Source organism: Mastigoproctus giganteus, chromosome 5 (genome assembly GCF_048544385.1).
Source record: "Mastigoproctus giganteus isolate SK-2022 chromosome 5, ASM4854438v1, whole genome shotgun sequence".
Taxonomy (NCBI): domain Eukaryota; kingdom Metazoa; phylum Arthropoda; class Arachnida; order Uropygi; family Thelyphonidae; genus Mastigoproctus; species Mastigoproctus giganteus.
Window position 1 is genome coordinate 159,435,759 of NC_143579.1, and position 15,880 is coordinate 159,451,638.

At 42.1% G+C, this 15,880-nt stretch overlaps 1 protein-coding gene across 1 annotated transcript in view; it reads right to left on the minus strand.

Annotated features, from left to right (window-relative positions):
* LOC150085794 (protein Skeletor, isoforms B/C-like) overlaps window positions 1-15,880 on the minus strand; it is a 715,869-nt gene that overhangs the window by 465,166 nt on the left and 234,823 nt on the right. The gene's annotated exons all lie outside the window — the stretch shown is intronic.

A 15,880-nucleotide genomic window follows, 5' to 3' on the forward strand; every position in this document is an offset into this window, starting at 1 on the left:
ATGTTAGAGAACGTTTCTCCAAGAGCATTGGCTATTGAAGTTGGATCTGCAATAGCGCATCCATTATAATCTAGGATTGAAGAAGGGTGGGATGTATATTTCCCCTTCATTTTCCGGATTTTATCCCAGACTACCTTAGAGTTGGTAGACTGGTTAATAGATGATGTAAAACGGATCCACGATTCCTTTTGACTCTGACGACGGATGTAGCGTGCTTTGGCTCGTGCACGTTTGAAGGCTATAAGGTTGTTCGTGGTAGGATATCGGCGGAATATCCCCCACGCTTTGTTTTGAGCCTTTTTTGCTGCTGTGCATTGTGAATTCCACCAAGGTTTGGGAAATGGTGGAAACCGGGCAGATGTTTTTGGAACAGCATTCGCAGCTGCTTGGACAATATTTTCTGTGATGTACTTAACTGCATCATTGATAGGCTCTTGACTGACTGTGCTAAGATCAAAATTTGCCTGATGTTGGAAGGCAGTCCAGTCAGCCTGATCGATCTTCCACCGTGGTAACCTGAAGGGAAGGTATTGGTATTGGTGTTTTTGGGCACAAGGGCAACTAAGGCCAAAATTTGCCTGTTCCTATGATATGTTTTAATATAAGATTTCGGTCAGTTTGTCATCATTGAAAATCGTATATTTGTATCTGCTTAAGAAAGGTAAATAGTTCATTTAAATTTGCATTGTTTCCAATAATGTGGGCAAGTGATAGGGGCTCTTTCAGTCGTGACAGTGAAAGGAAACTATTTTTTCGGAAATAGGAATATTGCTTACAATCTAATAGTATATGCTTGACGGTAAGTGGTAAAGTGCAATTCGCGCATTGAGGTGGAACCTCCTGCTTGAGTAGATATATATGGGTTGGATGTGTATGCCCTATGCGTACTCTTGCTAGCACGACCTCTTCTTGCCCGATTTGCCTGTAGCTAGATTTCCATAGTGCTGGTTCCTCTTTGATTTCGAGCAATTTATTGTTCGTTTGTGACTTCCAGATTTCAGACCACTGAATTGTACAGATTTTTTTAATGCGCTTCAAGTAATCTATGTATGGTACTTGGTAATGTGATGGTATTGTACTGATTGGTTGTTTGGCTGCCTGATCTGCTCTCTCATTACTTGTGATACCAGAGTGCCCTGGTATCCAGCAAAATAACACTGCATGTTTCTTACTTCGTAGGTGGTTTAAGCAGGAAAAAATTTGTTTTATGATGGGATGCGATATTGAAAGTTTATTGTCTAATGCAGACACTGCACTCATGGAATCTGTGTATATTATACTGCTGGTGTTGTGGGAAGTGTTTATATTTTCTAGGGCTAATTTTATTGCGTACAATTCTGCAGAGTAACTGCTACACTCAATTGGTAGTGATATAGAAAGTGTAAAAGAGGGAAAGACGGCTGCAGCACCAACAGAAGAGTCTGTTTTTGAACCATCTGTATATATTACACAGCGTTGAGCATTGTTGAGGGAATGGTCTTTATGTAGCTGTTTAATAATTTCATCTGGCAGAGATTTCTTTCTCCATTGCTGAAAATAGGTATCACAGTGAGGGAGAGTTACAGACCAGGGTGGATCAGGTACATCATTCTCTTGAAGCATATTGTCAAAGTTTATGTCCCAGGCATGTATCAATTCTTTTAATCGAATACCAGTGGGTCTATTTTCTGTAACTTTGCTGTTGTAAAACGTGATCCAATCAGGGTTGAGAAGCAATGGTCGAACAGGATGGGCTGGAAGGCTTTGAATTTTGGCTGCATAATTAAGGAGCAGCATTTTCCTTCTAAGGTGAAGTGGAGGTTCATGCGCCTCTACATACAGACTCTGGACAGGGGATGTTCTAAAGGCTCCTAGAGAAGTGCGAAGGGCACTATGTTGGATGGTGTTCAGTCTGGTTAGTGCACTTTTCCTAGCAGAGTCGTAAACAACAGCTCCATAATCTAATCGAGACCTGATAAGTGCACGATACAGATGTAGGAGAGAGTATCTATCGGCACCCCATTTCATGGCAGAAATGGACCGAAGAATATTTAGTTTCTTTAAACAAATAGTTCGGAGATATGTTATGTGAGAAACAAAGTTAAGTTTGGTGTCCAACATTAAACCTAGGAAACGAAGATTATTGGTGAGTGGTATTGGGTGGTTCTTTAGCCGAAGTTCCGGTTTCGGATGCAGCTTGCGTTTTTTGCAGAAGTGAATTGCAACTGTTTTTTGTTCTGACATACGATATCCATTCTGCTGTGTCCATATTTCCAGCTTATTTATGGAGAGTTGCAGCTGTCTTTCAATAGTAGGAATATTTTTTGAACTGCAAGATAGAGTGAGATCATCAGCGTACATGTATAATTCGACAGTATTAGGAATGTTGTGGGTTATAGAGTTCAGCCTGAGTGAAAAAAGAGTAGCGCTAAGTATTGACCCTTGTGGGACACCTTCTTCCTGGGTATAAATACGAGAAAGTACTGTTTGATAACGAACCTGAAATGTTCTGTTTTGGAGAAAGTTTTGAATAAATTTCGGTAAATGTCCCCGCATTCCTAGGGAATAAAGTTCTCGCAATATGCCATACCTCCAGGTTGTGTCAAAAGCCTTTTCAATGTCCAAACTTACCATTACAAAGTGTTCGTTTTTTACATAAGCATTACGGATGTTAGTTTCTGCTTTCACCATGAGATCTAAAGTGGATCTGTTTTGTCGGAATCCAAATTGATTGTTGTTTAGCAACTTTTGAGTTTCAAGAATCCAGGTAAGTCGCCTGTGTACCATCTTTTCTAGAGTTTTGCCAAGACAACTGGTGAGGGAGATTGGTCGATAATTTTGTGTGAGTGATTGATCCTTTCCTGGTTTGGGAAAGGCTAGAATAACGGAGTGTTGCCAGATAGAGGGATATGTACCTTCAAGGAAGATCCGATTAAAGAAAGTTATTAGCGAATTCAAATCTAAATTGTTTAGATGTTTTAGCATTACATAATAGATTCCATCAGCTCCAGCAGCGCTATTTGGTGATCTATTTATTGCTGTTTGGAGTTCAAAAAGACAAAAAGGTTGATTGTAGGCTAGAGACTGAGTAGTTTGAAAATTTATCTTATGTTTTTCAGCTATGGCTTTAGTTTGTAGAAAGGAAGTATCATAAGCTGTAGTGGCGGAAATTTCGGAGAAAGTCTCTGCAAGCGCATTAGCTATTTCTTGTGGTGAGGATATTTCTTGTCCGTTCTTGATTAAAATTGGAGCAGAAACCGGGAAAAATTTGCCATTTAGTTGTCGAATTTTTTTCCAAATAGTTTTACTGCTAGTGTCTTTTGTGATAGAAGAGGCAAACTGTATCCATGATTCTTTTTTGGCTTGTCTTCTAATTTGTCGTGCTTTTGCCTTAAGCCTCTTAAAATGGATTAGGTTGTCGGTGGTTGGAAACTTACGGAACTGATTCCAGGCTTTATTTTTTTCTTTTTTCGCTATGGTACAAGCGTCATTCCACCAGTGTTTAAGGTGTCTCTGTTTGAAAGTAAAAAATTTTGGTATTGCTTTGGAAGCTGCTGCTAGTATTTGTTTGGTAATGTGCTCAGCAACATCATCAATGGACCCTAGTTGTATCAGTTGGCTATCAAAGGAGATGGAGACAGAAAACTTTTCCCAATCTGCTTTAGAAAATTTCCATAACACCCGATGGTCAGGGCAAGGTGTCTGCATTGTTTGAATTCTGCATATTATTGGGAAATGATCACTGTTGTGCAGATCATCTAAAACCATCCAATCTATAATAGGAAGTAACTCGGGGGAACATATAGATAAGTCAATTGCCGACATACATCCCGTGGAGAGATGAGTGTAGGTGTTATGACCAGTGTTCAGCAAAGTAAGGTTCAGTTGGTCTATGAGCTTTTCAAGCAAGTGCCCTCTATTATCCATGTGAGCAGATCCCCATAGCGGTTGATGTGCATTTAGGTCACCAAGAAGACAAAAAGGAGACGGTATTTGTTTTATAAGATCTTCTAATTCTTTCAACGTGTAAATATTGTTAGGTGGAAGATACAATGAGACGAGAGTTATTGTTTTTCCCATTGCTACACGAACTGCAACGGCTTCTAAGTGAGTCTGAAGAGGAATGTTTCTTGCTGGAAATTTACAATTCACTAGAATTGCAACTCTACCATGTGCATGGGTTGAACTAATTCTATCTTTTCTATAGGCTGTAAAATGTTTAATAGTATATGTTACCTGTGGATTTAAGTAAGTCTCTTGCAAGCAAATGGCTACCGGTTTATATTGCGAGATCAAATCGTATATATCATCAGTAGTACTGCGTAAACCTCTGCAATTCCATTGTACAATGTGCATCATTATTTGGTTTTAGAGAGAGAAGATGATTCTGTCTGTTTCTTGTAGGAGGGAGCAGTTTGCTTTTGGCGATCATGCTTTATCTCTTCCTTTCTTGGAAAATAAGGGCGTCCATATTCTGTACTCCCTTCTATATCATCGGTACCAGTAGATGAACATCCAGTCTCCATGTCATCTTCTGCATGAAGATCAAGGACTGTTTCTTCTTGTGCATTTACAGCTTCGCTGTCCATGCTGCTTGAATTTGGTTGTTGTAATTCAGTGGTACGTTGCCTTGGTGGCTTCCTTTGTAATTTATCGATTGACGTAATTTTAGATGGAACTGAGATTGGAGTATTGTTTATTTCGTCCATTGAAACAGGTTTGTTAGGGGGCTGATTTATCAAAAGTACAGATCGCGCCCATTCTGCAATGGATGTGTTAGGTGGGATTGACACTTCTGTTTGTGTAGCAACAGCTTGACAGTTTTGGGTGGCAGTTGCATAACTGCGGTTTGGCATAGTTACCTTGACTTGTCTTCTTGCTTCTTGATATGATACTTTGTTTTCAATCTTAAACTTCTGTATCTTTTTTTCCATTTTCCACAGATCACATGATTTTGAATAAGCTGGGTGATCATTCTTACAATTTGGGCACTCTGGAGTTTTTGCAGTACAGTCTGTTTGAGAATGATTTTTCGAACCACAATTAGGACATGTAATTTCTCCTCTGCATGTTGTTTGAGAATGACCAAATTTTTGGCATTTGAAACACCTTAAGGGATTTGGAATGTATGCCCGGACTCGGCAGTGGAGGTAGCCTGCTTTCATTGAGTTTGGTAAATTTGGTGTACTGAAGGTCAATATGATATTTCGTGTTGGAACTAGTTTATCGTCCTTCCTAATCATGATTCGCCTTGCTTGTGTTACTTTTTGTTCTTGTAATTCCGTAATTATTTCCTCTTCGGTGACGTTTAGTAAATCCCACTCACTTATTACTCCTTTAGAGGAGTTCAGTGTATTATGCGGGTAGACTTTGATTGGGATTCCGCTTATAGTTGACAGTTTCAATAGCAGTTCAGAGTGTCTTGCCTGAGTGGTTTCAATTAATAGATCTCCTGACTGGAGTCGTTTTACCATTTTTGGTGTTCCTGCTGAATTCTCGAGACATCTTTGAATGACAAAGGGAGACAAATTGCTTACTGGTTGATTCGATAATGAATGCATTATCAGAAAAGCTGGTGGTTCTGGTTTGTTAGAATCTGTTCTCATTCTTTTCGAGAGACTAGGATCATGTTCCCTTCTACGGGTGTCAATAGGTTGAGAGCCTGTTGGCTCTAGTGGTGGGTATTCGTCACAATCCATTGTTGCTCCTTTTCGCCCCGGGAGAGGAGCTTCCTTCTCCCAGGTTACCGGCCCCGCCACGTGGAGGCAGGAGCGGTGCCACCAGTGACCAAGCGATAAGTTATTGGTTAGTGTGTTACAAGGGTTAGTTAAATATATACAAAAGAAAGGTGTTTTTCCTTTCTTCTAGGAGGCTTCTTTCTTTATTTATAAAGAGCCAGAAAATAAATAACTTTGAAAGTAAAAGACTTTAGAAATTTTAACTACTTCCTTATAGAAAATACGCTTTGAAAGTCGCTTTGGAAATCGCTAGATCACTCGCTTGGCACTCGGGGCCCTTGAACGGAAGACATGGTCTCCCACTGTGTAACAAGGTTATCACAGGGAAGTGATCACTTCTGTATGGATTCTCCTCCACTTCCCAGGTGAGTGAAGGGAGTAGAGAAGGGGAGCAGATAGAGAGATCAATGGCAGAAAAAGTATGGGTAGGCATGTGGAAGGTGTTTGTTCCAGTATTTAGAAGGGAAAGGTCATTGTCATTGAGCATACGCTCTATGACTCGTCCCCTTCCGTTGATGTTAGCACTACCCCACAGGGTGTTATGTCCGTTAAAATCCCCAAGAAGTAAGAAAGGGGGAGGCAGCTGCGTTAGAAGATCATCAAGGTCTTCCTGGGAGATGTCAGTCCCAGGAGGCAAATAAATGGAGCACACAGTTAATAAAAATCCCACTGAAAGGCGAACTGCAACAGCCTCTATGCTGGTTGTCATTAGCAAGGGCTGCACTGGGGTCTGGTTATCCACAAGGATAGCCACTCCCCCATGTACAGAGCAATCCGCAATTCTATTCTTTCGAAAAACTGTGACGTTGTGCATGGTGGGATCATCATTTGCCTTTAGATATGTCTCCTGCAAGCAAAAGCAAACTGGCTCGTGCTTTTGCAGGAGGGCCCTGATGTCATCAATATTTCGCCGGAATCCACGACAATTCCATTGTAGGAATTTAGCCATTATTTTGGCTTGGTGGGTCCATCAGGCGGCTTCCGAGGTGCTGAGGGCTTACTTTTATCAGTCTTGGATTTGTCTTTTTTGGGGAAGAATGGACGCTGTCCCGTGTCCATTTCCTCCTCCGCAAAGGGTTCCAAGACTGAATCTTCGGGTACCTCCTTCTGCTCGACATCCATCTTTTCTTGGGTACTAGGGGGGACTTCCCCTTTCTTATTCTTTTCTTTCATAATTATCTTTGTTACTTGTGGAGCATTAGGAGGTACCGATATAGGAGTGGCAGCTGATTGGTCTTTTTGTGCAGGTTTTTGAGAACTTAAGAGATACCGCGTGATGGGAGTGAAAGACTCCTTTGGAGGAATGGTCATGTCCGTCTGAGTTCCGACGGAACATCTCCCTGCTACCTTCTGGGCGTAGGTAGGTCTGTTGATATTCAGGGGTTTCACCGATTTCCTTGCCTCCTGGTATGATATGTTAAGCTCTGCCTTCAGCCGTTGAATCTCTTTTTCTTCTTTCCACCTCTGGCATGCTCGTGAGTAGGCAGGGTGTTCGCCTTCACAGTTAATACAGGTGGGTTTTGCGGCTGAACATGCTGTTGTTTCGTGGTCCTTTGCACCGCATCGAGCGCATGCAAGGACTCCACGGCAGGCCATTTGAGAATGTCCATACTTCTGGCATTTAAAACACCGTAACGGGTTCGGAACGTATGGACGCATTGAACAGTTGATGTATCCAGCTTTAATCTCGTGGCGCCTCCGTAGCCAGGTGGGAAGGAGCAGCAGTGCATAGCACACGCTTCTTGATTAGACCGGGGTTCGAGCCCGTCACCACCAAATACGGAGGATGCGGAAAGGTCAGGGAATGACCACCGCATATCCCGGAGCAATATGGCCTTAGTTGCTAATGCTCCTAAAAACCAAATAACAACAACAACTTTAATCTCGTCAGGAGGTTTAGGAGAGTTAAAAGTCAGGATAACGCTCCTGATTTTAACAGTTTTTCCATCCCTTCGCGCAGTAATTCTTTTGATGGCAATAACTCCCTGGGGTTTTAATTCGGAGCAGATTTCCTCCTCGGTTACGTCGAGAAGGTCCCACTCCGAAATGACACCTCTAGATGAATTGAGTGTTCTGTGTGGTGTCACTGTTATAGGGATTCCTCCGATTGATGTTACTCGGAGTAGATGTTCGGATTGCCCGTCATTTTTAGTTTCAATTAAGAGGTCTCCAAAACGGAGCCTCTTAACCGATTTGGGTGACCCTGCTAACCCATCTAACCCTTTCTGTATGAAGAAGGGCGACATTTTACCAATTGGTGTCTCATTCGTAGAATGCATAATTAAGAACCTTGGGACTGGCCCTGATGGTACTTCAGTTCGCTGCCTTTTTTTAGCAATAATGCTATCTGGATCATTGTCTATGTTTTCAGATAGGGACCGGGTTGGGGCCCCTGAAGAAGTAATTTTATCAGGATTCATATAGTTTTTAAATTTTTCAGTGCCCGGGCTCCCCACCCACCACGGAGCCCAAAGGGACGCCCACTACCCGGCATGCAATAAATGCGCTCGGGAGTGGGACGCCAGGGCTACCCAGACACTATACCCGCACCGCCGCCAGACTGAATCCTGTCCCTCGGACCATGAGGTTAGGGGCGTGGCATTGACACGGTTGACCCTCGCAGGCGAGCCTACTAGCCGATTGATCCTAGCTGGGCCTTCCAGGACCACCCGTCTTGTCGAAGCAGGGGCCAAAGTGGTGTATTGAAGCTGGGCCCCTCAACCACCAGGATCCCCCTTTCCGAATTTCCACGGGTCGCAGCGCACAGCAAACATGCCGGATTCCATTGATGTAAGCCTGGAACCTGGGCTGTGGGTGTTGGATCCCAGTGATGCTAGTCTGGAAGTCCAGCAGCGTCACTGGGAGGTCCCCTCACCACGTACAGGTGCCCACGTCGAGGGGAATAGTTGAGGCTAATTTAATCCAGGAGTCACGTTTTGCTTTTTTCCTAATTTGTCTTGCTTTGGCTCTCAGTTATTTGAAAACTACAATTTTGGCGGTAGCGGGGAATTTGCAAAATTGGTTCCAAGCACGGTTTTTTCCCACCTTCGCTATGGTACAATCTTGATTCCACCACTGGTTTTGGTGTACCCGCTTGCTCTGGTTGGATTTTGGAATAGAAATTTCGGCTGCTGACAATATATGGCTGGTAATGTGTTCGGTTACGTCATCAATATGTTGTTGCTGTACATACTGTTTGTTTAGTAGGACACAAGTACAGTAGTTTTTCCAGTCTGCTTTGTGGAAATTCCAAGATATACAGGCTTTAGGGCATGATACGACCTGTGTTTGAATTGAGCTGATGATGGGAAAATGGTCACTGTGGAATGGATCATTCAACACCAACCATTTCATACTTGGAAAAAGAGAGGCTGAACAGATAGATAAGTCTATGGCAGATGTTGTACCTGTTGGTAATTGAACATAAGTTGGAGAGCCAGTGTTTAATACAGTCAGATTATGGTTATCTAGAAATGTTTCAATTAATTTGCCTCTCTTATCCATAGTGGAGGATCCCCACAATGGATGGTGACCGTTGAAATCACCGAGTAAACAGACAGGAGGTGGCAGTTGTGCTAAAAGGTTGTCAAGTTCAGTCTGGGAACAAGGATAATTAGGTGGTATATAAACAGATGCAAGGTTTAATGATATTCCCATTGCTATCCGAACTGCTAAAACTTCTAGGGAGGTTTCTAGTTGGAGATGTCTTGATGGTATGGTAGTTTTGACAAGAATACCTACCCCTCCACGAGAAGAAGAGTCAGAATTAATGTCTCGCCTAAACATAGTATAGTTTTTGAATTTGAGTGAAACTTTTGGTGATAAAAATGTTTCCTGTAAGCATACTCCTAATGCGTTAGTTTGTATGAGTAAATCATTCAGGTCATCTATATAACTGCGTAATCCTCTGCAGTTCCATTGTAGGAATTTGTTCATTGCTTGGGTTTATTTGAGGAAGATTGATCTGACTGTTCTTTCTGAGGTTTCTGTCTGCTTAGTTTTGATTTTTTCATTTCTGGGAAAGGTTGGGCGTCCTGTGTCCATGGTATCATTGGCATGTAATTCTAGTACTGTGTCTTCGTCCTCTGATTGAACCTCCATTTCCATGTTGTCTTTTGATTTTCAACACTAACAGATTTTGTTCTTTCGGGCAAGATTGAGATGGCATCAGTTGGGATACTGATTGGCGTGTTGCTGGTTTCATTAACTGTAGATTTTTTATTGTACGTTAGCATAGTTTTGGCCCAGGTGGCAAATGAAATGTCTGGTTCTATGGAGACATCTGTTTCAGTTGAAATTGACCGGCTATTTTTAGTGACCGATGCGTATGATCGGCTCGGCATGGTTAACAGTATTTTCTTCCTTGCTTCAGGGTATGTGACTTTATGCTCCACCTTATATTTCTGGATTTGTTTGCCTGTTTTCCAAAGGTCACATGCTTTAGAAAAGGCAGGATGGCTTCCTTTACAGTTAGGGCAAGTAGGAGTGGCAACTGTACAGTCTCCTTGGGAATGCTCCTTAGAGCCACAAATAGTACACACAGCATCGCCTCGGCATGCCGTCTGAGAATGGCCATACTTCTTGCACTTAAAGCAGTGAATGGGATTTGGGATGTAGGGCCGAATGTTGCAGTTTAAATAACCTGCTTTAACAGAAGATGGAAGAGTCGGAGTACTAAATGTCAAAATGATGGACCTGGTTGGTAGTAGGTTGCCATCTTTTTTGGTCATTATTCTCCGCGCATGAGTCACTTTTTGTTTCCCGAGTTCTTGTATTATCTCTTCTTCTGACACGGACAGCAAGTCCCATTCGCTAATATCGCCTCTAGAGGTGTTAAGAGTGTTGTGGGGCGTAACTGACACTGGAATACTGTTAAATGATGTTAATTTTAACAGCTTCTCTGAGTGAGTTGTCTTAGAGGTTTCAATTAGAAGGTCTCCAGATTGGAGATGCTTAACCATTTTAGGAGATCCACAAACCGATTCTAAACATTTCTGTATAAGAAAAGGCGATAGTTTGCCAACAGGTTGCGTGGATAATGAGTGCATTATAAGAAATGCTGGCACGTCATTATTCTGATTTTCCGTCCTTAGTCGCTTCGGACGATTGGAGTCATGGTCGTTGTCAGGAATTTCTGATCTCGAGCTCAAGGGCTCTAACAGTGGATAGTTACTTATATATCCACCCAGGTTACCGGCCCCGCCACGGGGAGGCAGGAGCAGTGCCACGAGGTGACCAAGTGGCTATTAGTTGTATTAGTAATAAAGAAAATGAAACAGAAAGGGTTCTTTCCTTTCTGGGCCTTTGCCTACTTGTTGTAGAATGAAAGAGCTACTTAAATATAAAATGAGGAAAACGGTATTCGGAAATAACCAGAATATATACAATGGCAAAAGCTCTTTAGATAGCTCGCTTTCAGAAACGCACTGAGATCGCTTGGCCACGGAATGCTAGGCACCCGGGGCCGATAGAGTGCACACAGAAAGATCTATTGCTGTACTAGTTCCTATGTTTAGACATATATACGTCGGTGTTCCATCATTTAAGAGTATAAGATTGAGCTTATCTAGTAGTTTTTCTATAATTTGACCAATTTTTATCTATATTTTCCTTTCCCCATAGAGGATGATGGCCATTCATATCTCCCATGATAAATAAAGCAGGTGGTAGTCGGACTACCAAGTCTTTTAGATCTGTATAGCTTATATCTTGGTTTCGTGGTAGGTACATAGAGGCGATTGTTATATGATAGTCTACTGCAATTCGTACTGCTATGACCTCTAGATTGGTCTGCAAGGGAACTTGCTGGGTAGGTACACTGGAGTTTACGAAGTTTGCTACTCCTCCATGTTCTGTACTGTTGGTAATCCTATCCTTTCTGTATATATTAGCATTAGCATTAGTAGAGGCATTTGAGGCAAGATAGAGGATGATGGCCATTCATATCTCCCATGATAAATAAAGCAGGTGGTAGTCGGACTACCAAGTCTTTTAGATCTGTATAGCTTATATCTTGGTTTCGTGGTAGGTACATAGAGGCGATTGTTATATGATAGTCTACTGCAATTCGTACTGCTATGACCTCTAGATTGGTCTGCAAGGGAACTTGCTGGGTAGGTACACTGGAGTTTACGAAGTTTGCTACTCCTCCATGTTCTGTACTGTTGGTAATCCTATCCTTTCTGTATATATTAGCATTAGCATTAGTAGAGGCATTTGATGCAAGATAGCAAGCTTATGCAGCATCAGCCAAAAAAAAAAAAAAATAAATAAATACATAAATAAATAAAAAATAACCACTTCCACTTCACCCCACTATTCGTTCGAAATACCTGTCCAGCTGAGCCTTAGACTTATTTAGTCTATCAACTTGCACTACAAGGGATGGAAGTCTGTTCCACCAACCAACCACCCGCTGGCTAAAGGCAAATTTCCTCACGTCTATCCTACATCTGTCTTTCCTCAATTTGAATTTATGCCCTCTCAGGTGATTATTCTGACAAAGAGGAAGAATCCCATCAGCATTGAGAATGCTCAAACCATTCAAGGCTTTATACACCTCTATCAGATCACCTCACTGGTGCCTAGTCTCCAGACACTGTAATTTGCAAAACTTAAGCCTTTCTTCGTAAGAGCACCCCCTTTGTTCCATTCACCAATCTTGTTGCCCTTCTCTGTACTCGTTCCAGCATCTTTACATCCTTCTTGAAATGAGGCCGCCTCCAGACCTGTATAGAGTATTTATACACCTCTATCAGATCACCTCACTGGTGCCTAGTCTCCAGACACTGTAATTTGCAAAACTTAAGCCTTTCTTCGTAAGAGCACCCCCTTTGTTCCATTCACCAATCTTGTTGCCCTTCTCTGTACTCGTTCCAGCATCTTTACATCCTTCTTGAAATGAGGCCGCCTCCAGACCTGTATAGAGTACTCTAGGTGTGGCCTGACCATTGCCTTATACAAGGGAATAATCACCTCCTTATTGCTGCTACAAAAATTCCTATATATCATTGACAATACAGCATGAGCTACTCTTGCAGCCCGTCTGCACTGCTCAGAGAACTTCATATCTGCCTGCACAACTACCCCCAGGTCCCTTTCATTCTCTACCACTGTCAGTGTAGTACCACAGAGTTGATAAGTTGCTCTGGGGTTGCTGTTTCCCATATGTAGTACTTTACATTTGTCAATGTTAAACTTCATTTGCCACCTCTCAGCCCATCTGCTCAACCTTTCCAGATACTGTTGCAGTAGCATAGTGTCAGTAGTGTCCTTGACAACCCTGCCAACCTTCGTATCGTCTGCAAACTTGGACATTAAGCTTGATATACCATCATCAATATCATTTATAAACACAGAAAACAATAATGGACCCAATACTGAACCCTGAGGGACTCCACTAATAACATTAGTCCACGATGAGAAGTGTCCATTGATTACCACTCTCTGTCTTCTTCCCCTCAACCATCCCTTTATCCATAGCAGCAATTTGCCTCCAATGCCAAACTGCTCCAATTTGTGCAGCAGTCTTCCATGTGCAACAGTATCAAAAGCCTTTCTAAGATCCAAGTATATAATATCAAAGTTATTCCCTGCATCCAGTTCTTTTGTGACTGCATCATAGTATCGAATCAAATTTGTCAGGCAAGACTTCCCCTTAACAAAACCATGCTGTGTCCAAGCAATAACTGAAGTCTTGTCTAGATGATCCTGCAGTGCGTCTTTAAACAGTGCCTCATTAATTTTCCGGGAACAGAAGTTAAACTCACAGGTCTATAATTACTTGGGTCAGCCTTTGATCCTCCTTTGTGAATTGGGGTCACATTTGCACATCTCCAGTTCATGGGTACCTCCCCTGAGTCCAAGGAAGCTCTCATAATTATGGCTAAGGGTTTGCTTATTTCCTTTGCTGCCTCCTTTAATATTACTGGATAAATCCCATCCACCCCAGGTGCCTTTCTTGTGTTTATCTTCAACAATTTCTCCTCCACTTTACTCTCAGTTATCACAAGATTCTCTAGCATACACCTCTGGCATTCCCCTGAATAACTCCTCATGCGTGAATGTCGATGCAAAATATTCATTTAGTTTGTTAGCTATCTGAGCAGGATCATCAACAGTTGACCCATCGATATCAAGTGGACCAATCTGATTCATCCCCTTCCTTCTAGAGTTTACATAAGTAAAGAACTCTTTGCTGTTTTTCTTTGCATCCCTTGCCAAGGATTTCTCGTAATCTGCCTTCGCCTGCTTAACCTCCTTTGTAACTTGGTTGCATATCAACTTGTATCTATCATAGGCTTCTGTGTCATGTGTTAATTTGTAAGTATCCCATGCATTTTTCTTCTCTGCCATATGCCTCATTAGTTCATCTGACATCCATTTTGGCCTAAACCTTGAACAATATTTCTTAGTTGGTATGTAAAGCCTAGTAGCTTCCAAGATAAGTTCTTTGAATGCTTCCCATTTTGAATTTGCTGTTGGTAACATCATCAGTTGGTCCCACTGTATAGAATTTAAATACTGTCTCAGTCCATCGTAGTCACCTTTACGGAAGCAATAACCCTTCCCTTTACCCCTAATGGTAGTTACCTCTTTCAGTAAATCCCACTTCAGCACACTGTGATCACTGCCACCTAGTGGTTCATTTATCTGCAGATTCTTAATGCATGAAGAATCACTGCTGATAATCAAATCAAGAGTATTACTCCCTCTAGTTGCCTCCCGAACATGCTGATGTAGAAAACAATCATCCAATAAATCCACAAAAGCCCTGCTAGTGTGTGAGTAACCAGCCCCCAAATTCCAGTCAATATCTGGGAAATTAAAATCTCCCATTATAAGACTCTCTGATTTACTGGCCCACTCTATTTCCCTGTACAGTTCCTTATTATACTCATCAGAGTCATTAGGCCTATAGCACACTCCTACTCTCAATTTTGATCTCCCAATGCTTATGTCACACCAAACTGACTCAACACTGCACTGTCCAGCGATGTCGACTGGCTTCACTTCCTTGGTTTTTATGTGTTTCTTAACTAATAGCATAACCCCTCCCCCCTTCCTATCCTGTCTATCCTTTCTATAGACATTGTACTCCCCAAATTGCATTTCTGCATCCCTTATATCTGTGTGACACCACGTCTCTGATATCCCTACAATATCTGCCTTTGATGTTTTGAGCAATACCTCAAATTCATCAAATTTATTTACTAAACTCCTAGCATTGGTGTACACGCAAGTATACCTGCACCTGTTTCTAGCTGGTTTGGGTGGGGATGTTAAGGGTCAGTATGAGATTTCTGGTTGGACTAAGTATCCCATCTCTAGTAGCTTTAATCCTTCTCATGGCTATGACACCTTGCTCTTCCAGCTCATTTATAATTGCTTCTTCTGAGACGCTAATAAGTTCCCATTCAGAAATTACTCCTTTTCATGTTTTTAGGCTATTGTGGGGAGAGACCGTTATTGGGTTGTTGTTGTTGTTATTTGGGTTTTAGGAGCATTAGCAACTAAGGCCATATTGCTCCAGGGATATGAGGTGGTCATTTCCTGACCTTTCCGCATCCTCCGTATTTGGTGGTCACGGGCTCGAACCCCGGTCTAATCAAACGTGTGCTACGCACTGCTGCTCCTGCCCACCTGGCTATGGAGGTGCCCTGTTACTGGGATCCCTCCAAAAGTTCTCATCTGATGCAGTCTGTCTGCATGTTTTGCATTAGCTGTCTCGACTAGAATGTTGCCCGATTTCAGTTGCTTGATATTTTTGGGTGTTCCAGCCACGCTTTGTAGACATTTCTGGATGACAAATGGGAACAATTTTCCTAATGGCTGTTCTGAGGTTGAATGCGGGACTAGAAAAGTAGGTGCACGAAGCGATGTCATGTTCTTTTTTTGTCTTTTGGTTACATTTGTCTCAACCAAATTTTATCGACTCAAAGGAGTCGGATCTTTGGGATCTGTGGTTATGATATTTGGATCATTCATGTTTGCTCCTTTTAGCCCTGGGAGTGAGAGTTTTTCCTCCCAGGTTTCCGGCCTCACCATAGGGAGGCAGGAGCGACCTAGTGGACGTAGAGTAGTAGTTAGTAGAACTAGGATATGTATAAAAGACAGGTTTCTTTCCTTTCTTAGGATCCTTTGCACTAATACTTTTCGGCAAC